General features: G+C 39.4%; 1 pseudogene; it reads left to right on the top strand.

Moving 5' to 3' along the window:
- The first annotated feature begins 5,873 nt into the window (after positions 1-5,873).
- Positions 5,874-8,460, top strand: LOC144288966 (putative ATP-dependent RNA helicase DDX6 pseudogene; annotated as a pseudogene).
- Positions 8,461-13,628: the final 5,168 nt, after the last annotated feature.

The raw sequence follows: 13,628 nt of genomic DNA, 5'->3' as shown, positions 1-13,628 counted from the left end.
GGTTTGGTGACACTGAATTCCTTTAACTTCTGTTTGAGAAACTCTTCATCTCTCCTTCTATTTTGAATGATAGCCTTTCTAGATAGAGTATTCTTAGCTGCAGATTTTTACTTTCCAGCACCTTGAATATATAAGGCAATTCTCTTCTGGCCTGTGAAGTTTCTGCTGAAAAATCAGCTGATACCCTATGGGATTTCTCTTGTATATAACTGTTTTCTTTTCGCTTGCTGTTTTAAAAAATCTCTATCACTACCTTTTGCCATTTTAATTACTATGTATCTTGGTGTGGATCTCCCTGAGTTGGTTTTGTTGGAGACTCTGTGCCTCCTGGATCTGGAGTTCTGTTTCTTTCCCCAGATTCTATCTGTTATATCTAGCTATTATATATGTTTCTTTCCCCAGATTTTAGCTATTATATCTTCAAATACATTTTGTTCCCACTTTTCTCTCTCTTCTCCTTCTGGGATGCCATAATGTAAATGTTATCATGCTTGGTAGTATCACTGAGTTCCCTTAGTCTATTCTAATTTTTTACTTTTCTTTCTAATTTTTTACTTTTCTTTCTTTTTTTCTCCTATTTAGCTTGATTGTTTTACATTACTCTCTCCTCCAGGTAGGTCATCCATTCTTCTGCTTCCCTTAATCTACTATCTATTCCACCTAGTGTATTTTTCTTTTTAGATTTTATTTTATTTAGAGAGAGAGAGAGAGAGAGAGAGAGAGAGGCAGAGACACAGGCAGAGGGAGAAGCAGGCACCATACAGAGAGCCTGACGTGGGATTCGATCCGGGGTCTCCAGGATCACGCCCTGGGCTGCAGGCGGCACTAAACCGCTGCGCCAAACCGCTGCGCCACCGGGGCTGCCCCCACCTAGTGTATTTTTTATTTCAGTTATTGAGTTCTTCATCTCTGATTGGTTCTTTTTTATGTTTCCTATCTCTTTGTTGAGCATCTCACTGAGATCCTTCACCCATTTCTCAAGTCCACTGATCATCTTTATGACCATAACTTTAAATTCTCTATCTGGCATATTACTTACCTCTGTTTCATTTATCTCTCTTGCTGTGGTTTTGTCTTCTTCTTTCATTTGGGACATATTCCTCTGTCTCTTCACTTCATCTAACTCTTTCTGTCTTTTTCTATGTGTTAGGAAAGTCAGCTACATCTCCTGCTCTTGAAAGTAGTGGCCTTAGAAGAAGAGACCCAGTTGTGATATGCCCCCTGTTCACCAGCACTTGGTACTTCTCCTATGTATGTTTTCTTCATTGTGCTGTTGTGGCTGAGCTGCATTTTCCTTCAGTCCAGTTGTCTGCAGTGGCTGTCTTTGCCTGTTGTGGGCGGGCAGATTTGGTCCCTGTTTTGTGAATAGGCCAGACTGGGGCCACCTTGGGTTTGAATTGGGTCATACCTAGCATTTGTCAGAGCTGCAGTAGCACCAAACTGCAGAGTGCTCTCCCTGTGTTATCCTCTAGAAGCTTTCCTTGGTGAGTGAGGCCTGTAGTCAGACCAAATATCTGCCCCCAGCCCTCTGCTGGGGCTGCAAACTGGTGGGTGTGGTTATCTTTCCCTGTCCCCAGGGCAGGATTCACTTTGGAGTGGTGCTGGCATCTATTGGGGTTGTTTACATACTGCCATGCTTGAGGTGCCCACTTTGAATGGAGTCTTGAAGAGAGTGGTTTGGATGGGGCGAGTCTGCAGAAAGTGAGGGGACAGAGCTTTGGATGTTAGCAAGGTTTGCATAGGTCTGTTGTGAGAGGGGACCTGGAGCCGCTTTGGTAAACTACTGACGGTGGGTGGATTGGGCTGTCCGCTGAAGGGTGTGAGGCCTGCTAGGTGGAGAGTGTCAGTGCTGCACTATTTCCTGCAGGTGTTCCTTTATCTGGGTAAGGTGGGGGGAGTTGGGATGAAGTGTGGAAATGGTGCCTACCAGCTCTTTTTGTTCTTGGAGAAGTCTCCTAGAGCTCTCTGCCCCTTTAGCATGTGCTCTGAGATTAATAAACAAATCTCCCTCCAATATACCCTAGGCATTTTTCTTTCTTAATTTTTTTTTTAAAGACAGGCATTTTTCAAACTGCTCCTATATTGCATGTGAGCAGGGCTATTTCTTGTGCTGTCTTTAACGGAGAAGATTAAATTTCCTGTCTCCCTCCTTGCTCTCCCAGAGCCAAGCCAGCTGATTTTAAAGTTCCAGATGTTAAGCCCTATTGGTTGTAAGAACTTGTGAAATTAAGCCCCTCTGGTTTTCAAAGCCAAATGTTATGGAGGGTCGTCTTCTGCATATGGGTCTCCTGTGCCTGAAGTGCCTGATATGGGGTCTGTTCCTCTCCTTTCTCTATGTCTGTCCTGTCCCACTCTCTCGTGGACAGTCTTGCAGGTCAGCTGGGTTCCCAACTGTATCCTTATCCCTTCTACCCTCTTTGATGTGGCCTCTTCTCTATAGTTAGCTGTGGAGTCTGTTTTGCCAGTCTTTGGGTCATTTTCTGGGTTATTTACACTGATGTGGGTGTTATCTAGGTGAGTGTATGGTCCTCACAAGGTGAGTATATGGTCCTCCCACTTTTTCCCTCCATTTTGTCTTCTCATATTACAGGTGAAACATTCATTGCCAGTCTCATTAGACAACTTTTTCTTCTGTCTGAATGTTTATAAGGTTTTCACTTTACCCTAGGAATTTAGGAATTTCTAGAATGTACTTGTGTGTGTGTGTGTGTGTGTGTGTGTGTGTGTATTAATCAGCCCTTCTGGGAACTTTAGATCTTTCTTCAGCTCTGGGAAAACTTCTTCCTCTATTTCTTTGATTATAACCTGTTCCTTCTGCGTCTTCTTTTATTTCTGGAATCTTTGTTTGCATATTAGACTTCTTAGATTTATCCTCTAATTCTCTAATTGTTTCCCTCTTTCCTCACCTTTTCCCCCCTCTTGAATCTCTTTGGGATTTTCTCTTTGTTTATTTATTTTTTTGCTATGCTATTTTTTTGAAGGATTTCTTACTTGACTTTGCAGGCCACTATTTGGCATCTCCTAGTCTCCTTTATTCTACAGCTTTCAGTACAGATGCCTGAGAGCACCAGGATTTGCTCTTCTGAGTACCAAAGGACTCTTAATCTCTCAAGATCAAAAGGCTGAAGAATGTTATTTTATATGAAAAAAAAATCCAACAGATTACCAAGAATGCATAATAGTCATTAACCTTTACACAGGAGTAGCATGATGTGAGACTTTATAAAACAAAACTGAAAGACGTATACAGAGAAATGGCCTAATACAGCCTTCTGGGAGTTTAAACACATCGCTCCAACACTGAAATATTAGGTAGGTAGAAAATAAGAATAGAGAAAACTAGGATAATTAACAAGCAGAATGTAATACACGTGTACAACTTTGCATCCAAGAAAAAAGGGAATGCATGTTCTTTTTAATATAGAATTTTCTGAGAATCAATTGAAGAGGAAGTTTTCCACAAATGCCCCCAAAACCCCAAACATAACATACATACTTTGTTTCCTGACCTCAATGGAATTGAAAAGGAATCAACAACAAAAGGATATGTATTTTTAAAGATTTTATTTGTTTATTTGACAGAGCGAACGTGAGCACAAGTAGGGGGAGCAGCAGGCAGAGGGAGAGGAGAAGCAGACTCCCTGCTGAGCAGGGAACCTGACTCAAGGTTCATCCCAAGACCATAGATCATGACCTGAGCTGAAGGTAGTTGCTTAACCTACTGAGTCATCCAGGCACCCCAATATGAGTTTATTAAAAAAAATTAAAAGCTAATTTTTGATGGAGCTTAATACTGTAGAAAACTCTTTGGTATGATTTTTAGAAGAGAAGAGAGGAACAGGAGCAAAAAAAAAGAAAGACAGGAAATTAAAAAATACAGCTTAACACAAAACACAATACAATCTATGGTATTTTCCATAATTGTTCTCACTTCATCCTTCCTTATATCACTGCTCTGTGCCACATAAATTTGTAGTTCTTTTTGAACATTTTTTTTTTTTTTTTTTATGATAGTCACAGAGAGAGAGAGAGAGGCAGAGACATAGGCAGAGGGAGAAGCAGGCTCCATGCACCGGGAGCCCGATGTGGGATTTGATTCCTGGTCTCCAGGGTCGCGCCCTGGGCCAAAGGCAGGTGCCAAACCGCTGCACCACCCAGGGATCCCCAGATTATTCCCATCTTATACAAACTATTAGAGAACATGGAAAAAAATGAGACCCTATATAATTCATTTTTAAAAAAGTAATGAAGGTAATGTGATATTGGTAACAATGCAGTATTAGAACAGAAAAAGAAATCATTGACCAAGCTTAATTGAACATTCATGCAGAAATCCTAAATTAAACAGAAGCCAAAGTTACAGTAAAGAATCAAAACTATGTTTTAAAGGAGCATATAGTTAAGAGGCAGAAGTTAATAATAGCATTTATTAACAATAAATACTGTAGCAATGCTAAGACAGAGAAAATCAAAGTATTCCTTTGCACAGCATTTTTTCCATCATTAAATGTCCTTCCTCATCTGTTCTACCAAACACAAATGAATACTTTTTGTGATGTCACCTTAAGAATGGCTAAATCTCTTTGTAATTTAGATTATTAGGTGCACATTAATCCCCCCAAAATGATAAAACTTTAACGGGAGTCACTGGAAGTTATTTGCCTTTATATATATCAGAGTATCTTGCCAAAAACAGACTCTCAGTAATTATGTGATGATTATTTGCCAGATGTATGTAATGGGCTGCTTAAAATTTCTTCCAGACAAAATTCTAAAATAAGTATTCTCTTATTAATAAAAATACCAAGAATAATACATGTTACCTCAACTACTTGAATCTGCAGAATACTTTACAATATATAAGTATTTTATGTACATTTCCCTATTTAGTATTGTTAATTTAGTGAGCCATGTTGTAATCCTCATTTTACAGATGATTATATTGAGGTTAATGAAGTTAGGTAACTTGCCCTGGTCTTGCAAATAAGTAGAAGGGCTGGCCTTGATTTTAGGTCTTCTCAACTCCAGTATCTTGTTTTCTAATATGTTATGTGGCCTACTAAACTTCTTTCCATACTAATTTAATTTTAAAACATGAAAGTGATTATATTCTGTTGAAGTGATAGCTGGCATACATCTTATAGTAACAGATGGTTTTAAAAACCAGAAAGTTATTTAAGAAAGGGTAAATTTAGAAAAATTAGAAAATTCATGGATGAACTATGATTATTTCAGGTCTAATATCTTTATCTCACACAAAAACACAATTAATTTTCTAGAATAGATTTCTAAAAGTTCAGTTTTTCTTTTTGACAGGTTGAAAATTTTAATGAAAAATGTTGAAATCTGCAGAATACAACTAGAAAAATTATACAATAAATAGGAAAAAATTTATATGAGAAAAAGGTGAAGATCATTGATTTATTTGAAGAAAATAATTAGGTCTTTAAACTTGAGAAATTAAAAATCACAGTAAACTGAATTGGAGCAAGTTGGTCTTTTAAAGGAAGTGACTTAGTATTGTGCAACATGAGGAATAGAAACATGATTTCAGGGATCCCTGGGTGGCGCAGCGGTTTGGCGCCTGCCTTTGGCCCAGGGCGTGATCCTGGAGACCCGGGATCGAACCCCACATCGGGCTCCCGGTGCATGGAGCCTGCTTCTCCCTCTGCCTGTGTCTCTGCCTCTCTCTCTCTCTCTCTCTGTATCTGTCATAAATAAATAAAAAATGTTTAAAAAAAAAAAAAAAGAAAAGAAAAGAAACATGATTTCACCAACTTGTACAAGTACAAAACTTGGGCTCCCGGCTGAGGCGCGCCCGCAGGGGCTCGGCCGCGGCCCCCGGCTCCGCAGGCCCCCGGCTCTGCAGCGGCTGCCGCGGCCCACGGGGGACGTCAGATTGAAGTGAGTGAATTCAAATATATAATTCAACCTTGTTAGAGGGCTTTTTAAAAAATAAAAAGTTGATTCGGTGCATGAGAGCAAGTTACTGCTGCATACCGTTCAGAGACTTACAGGTGCTTGCCTGCATTGCAATAAAGGACTCATATATTGAGCAAGACTTATATTTATCTCTTCGTTTTGGAGAGCCTAATAAACTGTTATTACAGTTTCTCTACTGACTTTCAAAAGTTTTGAAGTTTGAAAGAGACATCTTTACAATTAATACAGCATGAGCACGGCCAGAACAGAGAACCCTGTTGTAATGGGTCTTGCCAGTCAAAATGGTCAGCTGAGGGGCCCTGTGAAGCCCAGTGGTGGCCCCGGAGGAGGGGGCACACAGACACAGCAACAGATGAACCAGCTGAAAAATACCAACACAATCAATAATGGCACTCAGCAGCAAGCACAGAGTATGACCACCACTATTAAACCTGGTGATGACTGGAAAAAGACTTTAAAACTCCCTCCAAAGGATCTAAGAATCAAAACTTCGGATGTGACCTCCACAAAAGGAAATGAGTTTGAAGATTACTGTTTGAAACGGGAGTTACTGATGGGAATTTTTGAAATGGGCTGGGAAAAGCCATCTCCTATTCAGGAGGAGAGCATTCCCATTGCTTTATCTGGTAGGGATATCTTAGCTAGAGCAAAAAATGGAACAGGCAAGAGCGGTGCCTACCTCATTCCCTTACTTGAACGGCTAGACCTGAAGAAGGACAATATACAAGCAATGGTGATTGTTCCCACTAGAGAACTTGCTCTACAGGTCAGTCAAAGTTGCATCCAGGTCAGCAAGCACATGGGAGGGGCCAAAGTGATGGCAACCACAGGAGGAACCAATTTACGGGATGACATAATGAGGCTTGATGACACAGTGCACATGGTGATAGCTACCCCTGGAAGAATCCTGGATCTTATCAAGAAAGGAGTAGCAAAAGTTGATCATGTCCAGATGATAGTATTGGATGAGGCAGATAAGTTGCTGTCACAGGATTTTGTGCAGATAATGGAGGATATTATTCTCACGCTACCTAAAAACAGGCAGATTTTATTATATTCCGCTACTTTCCCTCTTAGTGTACAGAAGTTCATGAATTCCCATTTGCAGAAACCCTATGAGATTAACCTGATGGAGGAACTAACTTTGAAGGGAGTAACCCAGTACTACGCCTATGTAACTGAGCGCCAAAAAGTACACTGCCTCAACACACTTTTTTCCAGGCTTCAGATAAACCAGTCGATCATTTTCTGTAACTCCTCTCAGCGAGTTGAATTGCTAGCCAAGAAGATTTCTCAACTGGGTTATTCTTGCTTCTATATCCATGCTAAAATGAGGCAGGAACATCGAAATCGTGTATTTCATGATTTCCGAAATGGCTTATGCCGCAATCTTGTTTGCACTGATTTGTTTACCCGAGGTATTGATATACAAGCTGTGAATGTGGTAATAAACTTTGACTTCCCAAAGCTGGCAGAGACCTATCTCCATCGTATTGGAAGATCAGGTCGCTTTGGTCATCTTGGCTTAGCCATCAACTTGATCACATATGATGATCGCTTCAACCTGAAAAGTATTGAGGAGCAGCTGGGAACAGAAATTAAACCGATCCCAAGCAACATTGACAAGAGCCTGTATGTGGCAGAATACCACAGCGAGCCCGTAGAGGATGAGAAGCCCTAACAAGCATGCTTTCACAAACTACAGAAGGCTCGTTTGGATCTGTGACACATCGTTTGGGGGGGATGCTCTTCTCTTTGTGGGTTTTTCATCTTCTTTTATTTTGGAACTATGAAGACTTAAAAGAGCTCAGACATTTTTTTCTTTTTTTTAACTGGTGAAGAGAAAAAGCTGAAAAGAAGGAATTTACCTTTTTTGTTCCACTTGTTTGCACTGTGTGCTGACTGAACATTAGTTGCACTAACTGCTGGTTTTTAAAAAATGTTTTCTGGGGAAGGGGGACAAGGAAGGAGGAGAAAGAAGAGAAGGGGAGAAACCCTGAAAAGAGAAGAATCTTGATGAACACACAAGCTTGTCTACAATTTCAAAATTCTCCAACAGCTGACTCTTGAGTGCATTTCAACTTCTCCCTAATTACTCATCCGTTTTTTAAGCCTGAAGAGCTTATTACTTATTTGTGCGAAGTGCCTTATGCTATGAGACCATTCAGAATATCATCTTTTAGACACAGCCCAAGAAATCAACAATAGTAGTTCTTTCCTTTTTTTATTTTTTTTTCCTTCCTATCTTTTTAAAATTTTTGTCTTTTTATTTTGATTTCAAGTTGGAGTCTCTCTCTTCCCTTTTTACCTGATACTCAAGCCCAGGGCTGGAAGATGACACGTATTAGTAATGTTAAACACCATTCTCTTTTTCTTTATGTGGAGGAGTTGATATGCAACTGCAGTTCATCCGCACTGTAAATACATGTATTTAAAAAAAAACAAAAACAATCCCAAGTAAAAATTTCTTCTGGGCTGAGTAGATTACAACATCATCGCTCCCAAAGGAAAGAGCAGTCTATCATTGCAGGAGCCATATGACAAGCCTTTGTGCTCTATAGCAGAACACTAAAGACTGGTTTACATACGCTTCCATTAGCAGTTATGGCACTTGATGTGTAGACATGTCAGAGCCTTGACCCTCTTTCCTCTGTGGCAAAGCGTGTCCCATAGAAAATTGGGTGTGTATACTTGTATAAACTTTGTAAATAAGTTTTTTTCTGGGTTCATATATATATATACATATATATATATATATTTTTTTGGATGAAGGTTGCTGGGATTAAGGGGATTAGAATGATTATGGGAGCAGCTAAAGATGAGAGGGACTCAGTTTTCCGCAACACTAAATTCTAAAAAGTACTTTGGCCTCTTTAGTAGAGAGAGCAGACCTCTGTGGTGACCCTGTGTTGGAAGAGGGACCTGGAAGTCTGGGATTTATTGTTTGCTGCCACACTGTATCATCTAATACCTTTGGAGAACACCTGCCAGAGAGAGCAAAGAAACTTCAGAAACCTATAACTCAAGATGTTATTTTTGAGAAGCTCTCTCTGATTTTGCTTCTTCCTCCCCTTTTAAAGAAAGTTTGAGGAACTTTTCAAGCTCAGCAAAAGGGGACAAAGATTAATCTCCCTTGCAGTGTGGAAATTCAGTTGCGTGGCAGTGTCTGAGCAGTATATGTACAAAGCATGGATTTTGCATTTCAGAATATTAGCCAGTACCAGCTTTGGTAATGTTAGCAGTTCTGGAGCTTACTTTCTGTGGATCACTTCCTGTACTGTGTTAAGTGTGTTGCCCTCTGCCCACCTTGATACATAAACTTGCAGGAATGGGCAACTCCTGAGAGCTGTTAACTTTCATGCTAAAGAAAGCTGCTTGCCATCCTCTTGCTTTGTGACAAGAATTATCTGTCATTTTGCATTGTAAATTGCTGGCAAATGCTTTACAGTCAATAGTGTTGCTTTAAATTGTGCCCCTCCCAACATGCTTGATGTTTGGCCTGATCTCCAGGCAAAAGGAGTGAGATGAATCAAAACCAGTGAACTTTTTTTTTTAAATGTTTTTAATTCCCTTTTAACCCAGTGTACTAGGTCAATCAGGAGGCATCTAGGGTTTAAAAAAAAAAGCAAAAAATAAAATGAAAAAAATTTGTTTTCCATATTCCATTTTTTCGAAACCCTAAAATATTACAAGAGAAGTCCTGCATATGCTTTCGTGCTTAACTCATGGATAAAAAAATCAATTATTCAAAGTTGCTTTTTTTTGACTCTTGCGTAGTTCTAAGCAAAACTATTTTGTGACTCACCCAAAACTCCTTAGGATCAAAATCCTATAGATGCCTCCTGATCAGACATAGCCCTAACTCCTTAAAAAATCTGTAGCAAGAGCTGCACAGTACAAACCCAAAAAGAGTAAGCTCATTTATTTGGTATCCAAGCTATGTTCTATCCAGCCAATGTTGGTTACTAAATACAAGCCCTAATTAAGAAAATAACTCTTTTCCAGGGGGTGGGGGTGGGGGGGGGACGGGGGGAGGGAATTTAGAAGGCATCAACTTTTGACCAAAAATATCTTGCCCTTGTACTGATGCAGCTCTCTCTTTCTTCCCCACCTCTGGCGAGATAAGAGGGATCATTCATTATAGAAGAAAAGCAAGAAAGGCTTGTAAATGCAATTTGATATCTCGCTAGAGAGAGAGTAGGTGACAAAAACAGCGCAGTCTCGTTTGCTATCCTCAGACTGTGCCCGGTGCCACATGCCTGTGGGTCCCTCTTAAAGCACAGACTTAATTGAAAGTATTACTGAAGTATAGCCTCTGATGAGGAGTAGCACTTAAACTATCTGGGACACCACTATTGGACACAGTTCTGTAGAGGCAGCTGTCCAGTTTTGGTGCTGGACTCTTGAATAGGAATTATTAAATGGAAAGATGCTCTAAGGACTAGGTCAAGGCCTAGTCTTTTTTTTTTTAAGTCCCCCCTCACTATAAGAAGCATTGTTATTAGAAATTGTTTTTGTGTTCTTTCCACTATTGGGTGTCTGTTTTCAGTAATGGTAATATTTTTTCCGGTGATTCATTTGGATGAAACTTTTCCCTATTTTTAATATTTAAATTATGTCCAACTCGCGGTTTTGCCTGTGGTTGTAGTTGTGCAATGGGTTATGGACTGTTACACACCTTGCTGCCTCTGGGCCTGTGTTTTGTTTTTCTCTTCCCATACATTCCAACGGAGAAACTTTCTTGTCTTTCCCTTGGGAACAGAATAATCTAAGGGAGAAGCAAATCTAAATCTATTTCTCAATTATTTTCACGTTGGCCCCAGCATCATAATATGGGTGGGCCCCAATGGCGAGGGGGCGGGGGGAGGAATTGGTTATCAGTATTTGTTTTCAGAATGAGATGGGAGCATCTTTCCTTTGCTGTGTGCTTTGTGTTTGATACCATCATGCTTGAGTTAGAACCAGACAACTCAACACAAAGCCTTGAGTGTAAATTTGTTGGAATCAAAACATCTCATTCTGATCACTTGGTTTCATTTGTTTTTTTTTTTTTTTTCTTTTTTTTTTTAATAGGGGTGGGAGGGAGGTTACTATGCCCCAAAAGGGAGGGTGTCTACACTAAGGATTTAGAAACACTTTGGAAACTCATAACCTCATCAGAAATGGCCTTTAGCCACACTCCTGACCTTCTAGATGAGTACAAAAAGATGAAATGATTTTTGGGAATTAAGCCATTTATTTTAATTTGCTACTTTTTTCAGTGTTCTGTGTATCTTAAAAATTGTTACTGTGGAATCATTTTCTGACAAAATACTTTTGTCAAACAAAATTTTTGGCTTCATGGGAGCTGAAGTCCGTCAATGTTTTGGTGAAATTAAGTGGACTTTGGTGAGCTTATAGTTCTACTTTATATCCTTAAAGATATGTTTTTTAAAACTCCCCCCAAAAAATCTCTGGTCTAAAAACTCATCTTTGGGGTAAAGAGTTAAGTGTCCAAAGGTTACAACAGTTCATGAGGTTAGAGGGAGCTAGCCTGGCACCTGGACTCTGCCCCTCCACAGCTGACAGATTCCAGCAGAAGTGTGTTTAAATTCTCCAGTAGACAGTACTGGGCAGGGCAAGGGAGGGGGTAGGGCTGGGTTATTAAGATACAGGCTTCTGTATTTTAACCAATGGTTGTGGGGGAGGGGTGCCTGGAGAAAACAAAGTCACTTCCCTTTTTTGAAACAAAACTAAAACTTGAAAAAAATTATTTTTGTTTAGTAAAAATGGGGTAGAATTCCAATGTCCCTAGCCACAAGGGACCAGTTCCACTGAGAAATGAACAGTGGGGACTCAAAATTTTGAAAACATTTGGGGAAAGGGAAAATTGGCTTTCTGTTAATTGGCAAATGTTCCAGTGGGACTCTGTTTTTGTTGGGATGTGTTATGTTGTATGTACACATATATATGGACCAGAGTCTGCCGAGTTTATAAGGTTCAGGAAAAAAATGGTTGATAAAATCTTGGTTTTTGTTAATTTATCTCAATAAAAGCCCACTGGAACTCCAAAAAAAAAAAAAAAAAAAGTACAAAACTTGTACTTTCTATTATTTTGTGTTTGTTTTTCATTTTTCTAGTTTAACTAAAACATGTTTTTGTTTTTTTTTAAGTTCCAAAATACCTAATAGCTGCTGGTAGATCTAATGCTACTTAAAAAAAAAAAAATTATTTATGTATTCATGAGAGTCACAGAGAGAGGCAGAGACCCAGGCAGAGGGATAAGCAGGCTCCCTACAGAGAGTTCCCCCCCCCGCCCCCCCCCAACTGCTCCCTCCCTTCTGGGATCACGCCTTGAGCCAAAGGCAGGTGCTACACCGCTGAGCGACCGAGGCATCCCTAACGCTGCTTTTCACTGATGGCTTAGTGCTATACTGCCAGTAACCACAAGGTGTCACCGTAACATCATATTTATTTTGGAATCTGCCTTGCATTTTCACTCTTAATTTTTCCATTTTTAATAAGCTGGGCTTCTCAGAGGGAGTCCCCCTGGAGGCTGTAGGTTGCTCTGAGGGAGACTGCTAAGGCTGGTATTGGGAGTTCTGGAAAAAGCTGAGGGCTGGACCAGCAAATTTGCTGGTGGGCAATGCTGCCCAGAAACTGAAAAATGGGAAGGAATGCTTTTTTCTTCTCTCCTGACCTTTTACCATCCTTTTAATAGCACAGTAGGAAGTCAACAGGCAAGAAAGTCTGGGAAATACAGTATGTGGATTCTCAGCACTGAGCAGAGTAGAAAATACTGGCCATAGAGCTTAAAGACTGTGAATAAATAAAGAGCATGAATAAGTCAAGAAACAAGACTATATAAGTAGAAAGGGGTGGCGGTTGGAGTTAAAAGATTTTTGGTACTTGTATTATTCAGAAGACGAGTGAAAAGATTGATTATCTTTAAACTTTTAAAAAAGTTAGGTATGCACGTTGCAATCTCTAGTGTACTTACCATGAGGCTACAATAGACTATAACTTTCAAAGCAGGAGAAAGGAAAATATGGAATGAAGGGAAATAATCAATCACTTCAGGAGAAGGCAAGAAAGAGGAGAAAGAATTATTATAAAACAATATAAATAAAAAGAACAAAATAAGGGACACCTGGGTGGCTTAGTGGTTGAGCATCTGCCTTAGGGTCAGGGCGTGATCCCTGGTCTGGGATCCAGTCCCACATGGGGTCCCCTGCATGGAGCGAGCCTGCTTCTCTCTCTATCTGTGTCTCTGCCTCTCTCTGTGTGTCTCTTATGAATAAGTAAATAAAATCTTAAAAAAAAGAACAAAATAAAACATTTGAAATAAATGCAAATATATTCGTAGTCACAATCAATTTAAATAGACTGATATATGTAATATATTATGTATATAATTGTAATATAATAGTAATTGCAAGTGTGTATGCCCCATGAGCATAATTTTAAGTTATATAAAGTTAAAACCAACAGAATTACAAAAGAAACCAAATCCACAAATTTGAAAAATTTAACACACTTCTCTCAGTATTTGATGGATCAAGTGGACAAAACATAATCAAGGAAACAGAAAACCTAAAGGAACAAAATAAAAAAAAAAACAGAATCAACAAATTTAATTTAATGGATATATATAGAACATTGCTGCCAACCACAGAATTCTTTTTAAGCACACATTGAACTTTTAT

Source organism: Canis aureus, chromosome 18 (assembly GCF_053574225.1).
Source record: "Canis aureus isolate CA01 chromosome 18, VMU_Caureus_v.1.0, whole genome shotgun sequence".
Lineage (NCBI taxonomy): Eukaryota > Metazoa > Chordata > Mammalia > Carnivora > Canidae > Canis > Canis aureus.
Note: the sequence above shows the minus strand (reverse complement) of the source record. Positions and strands in the feature narration are given on the sequence as shown.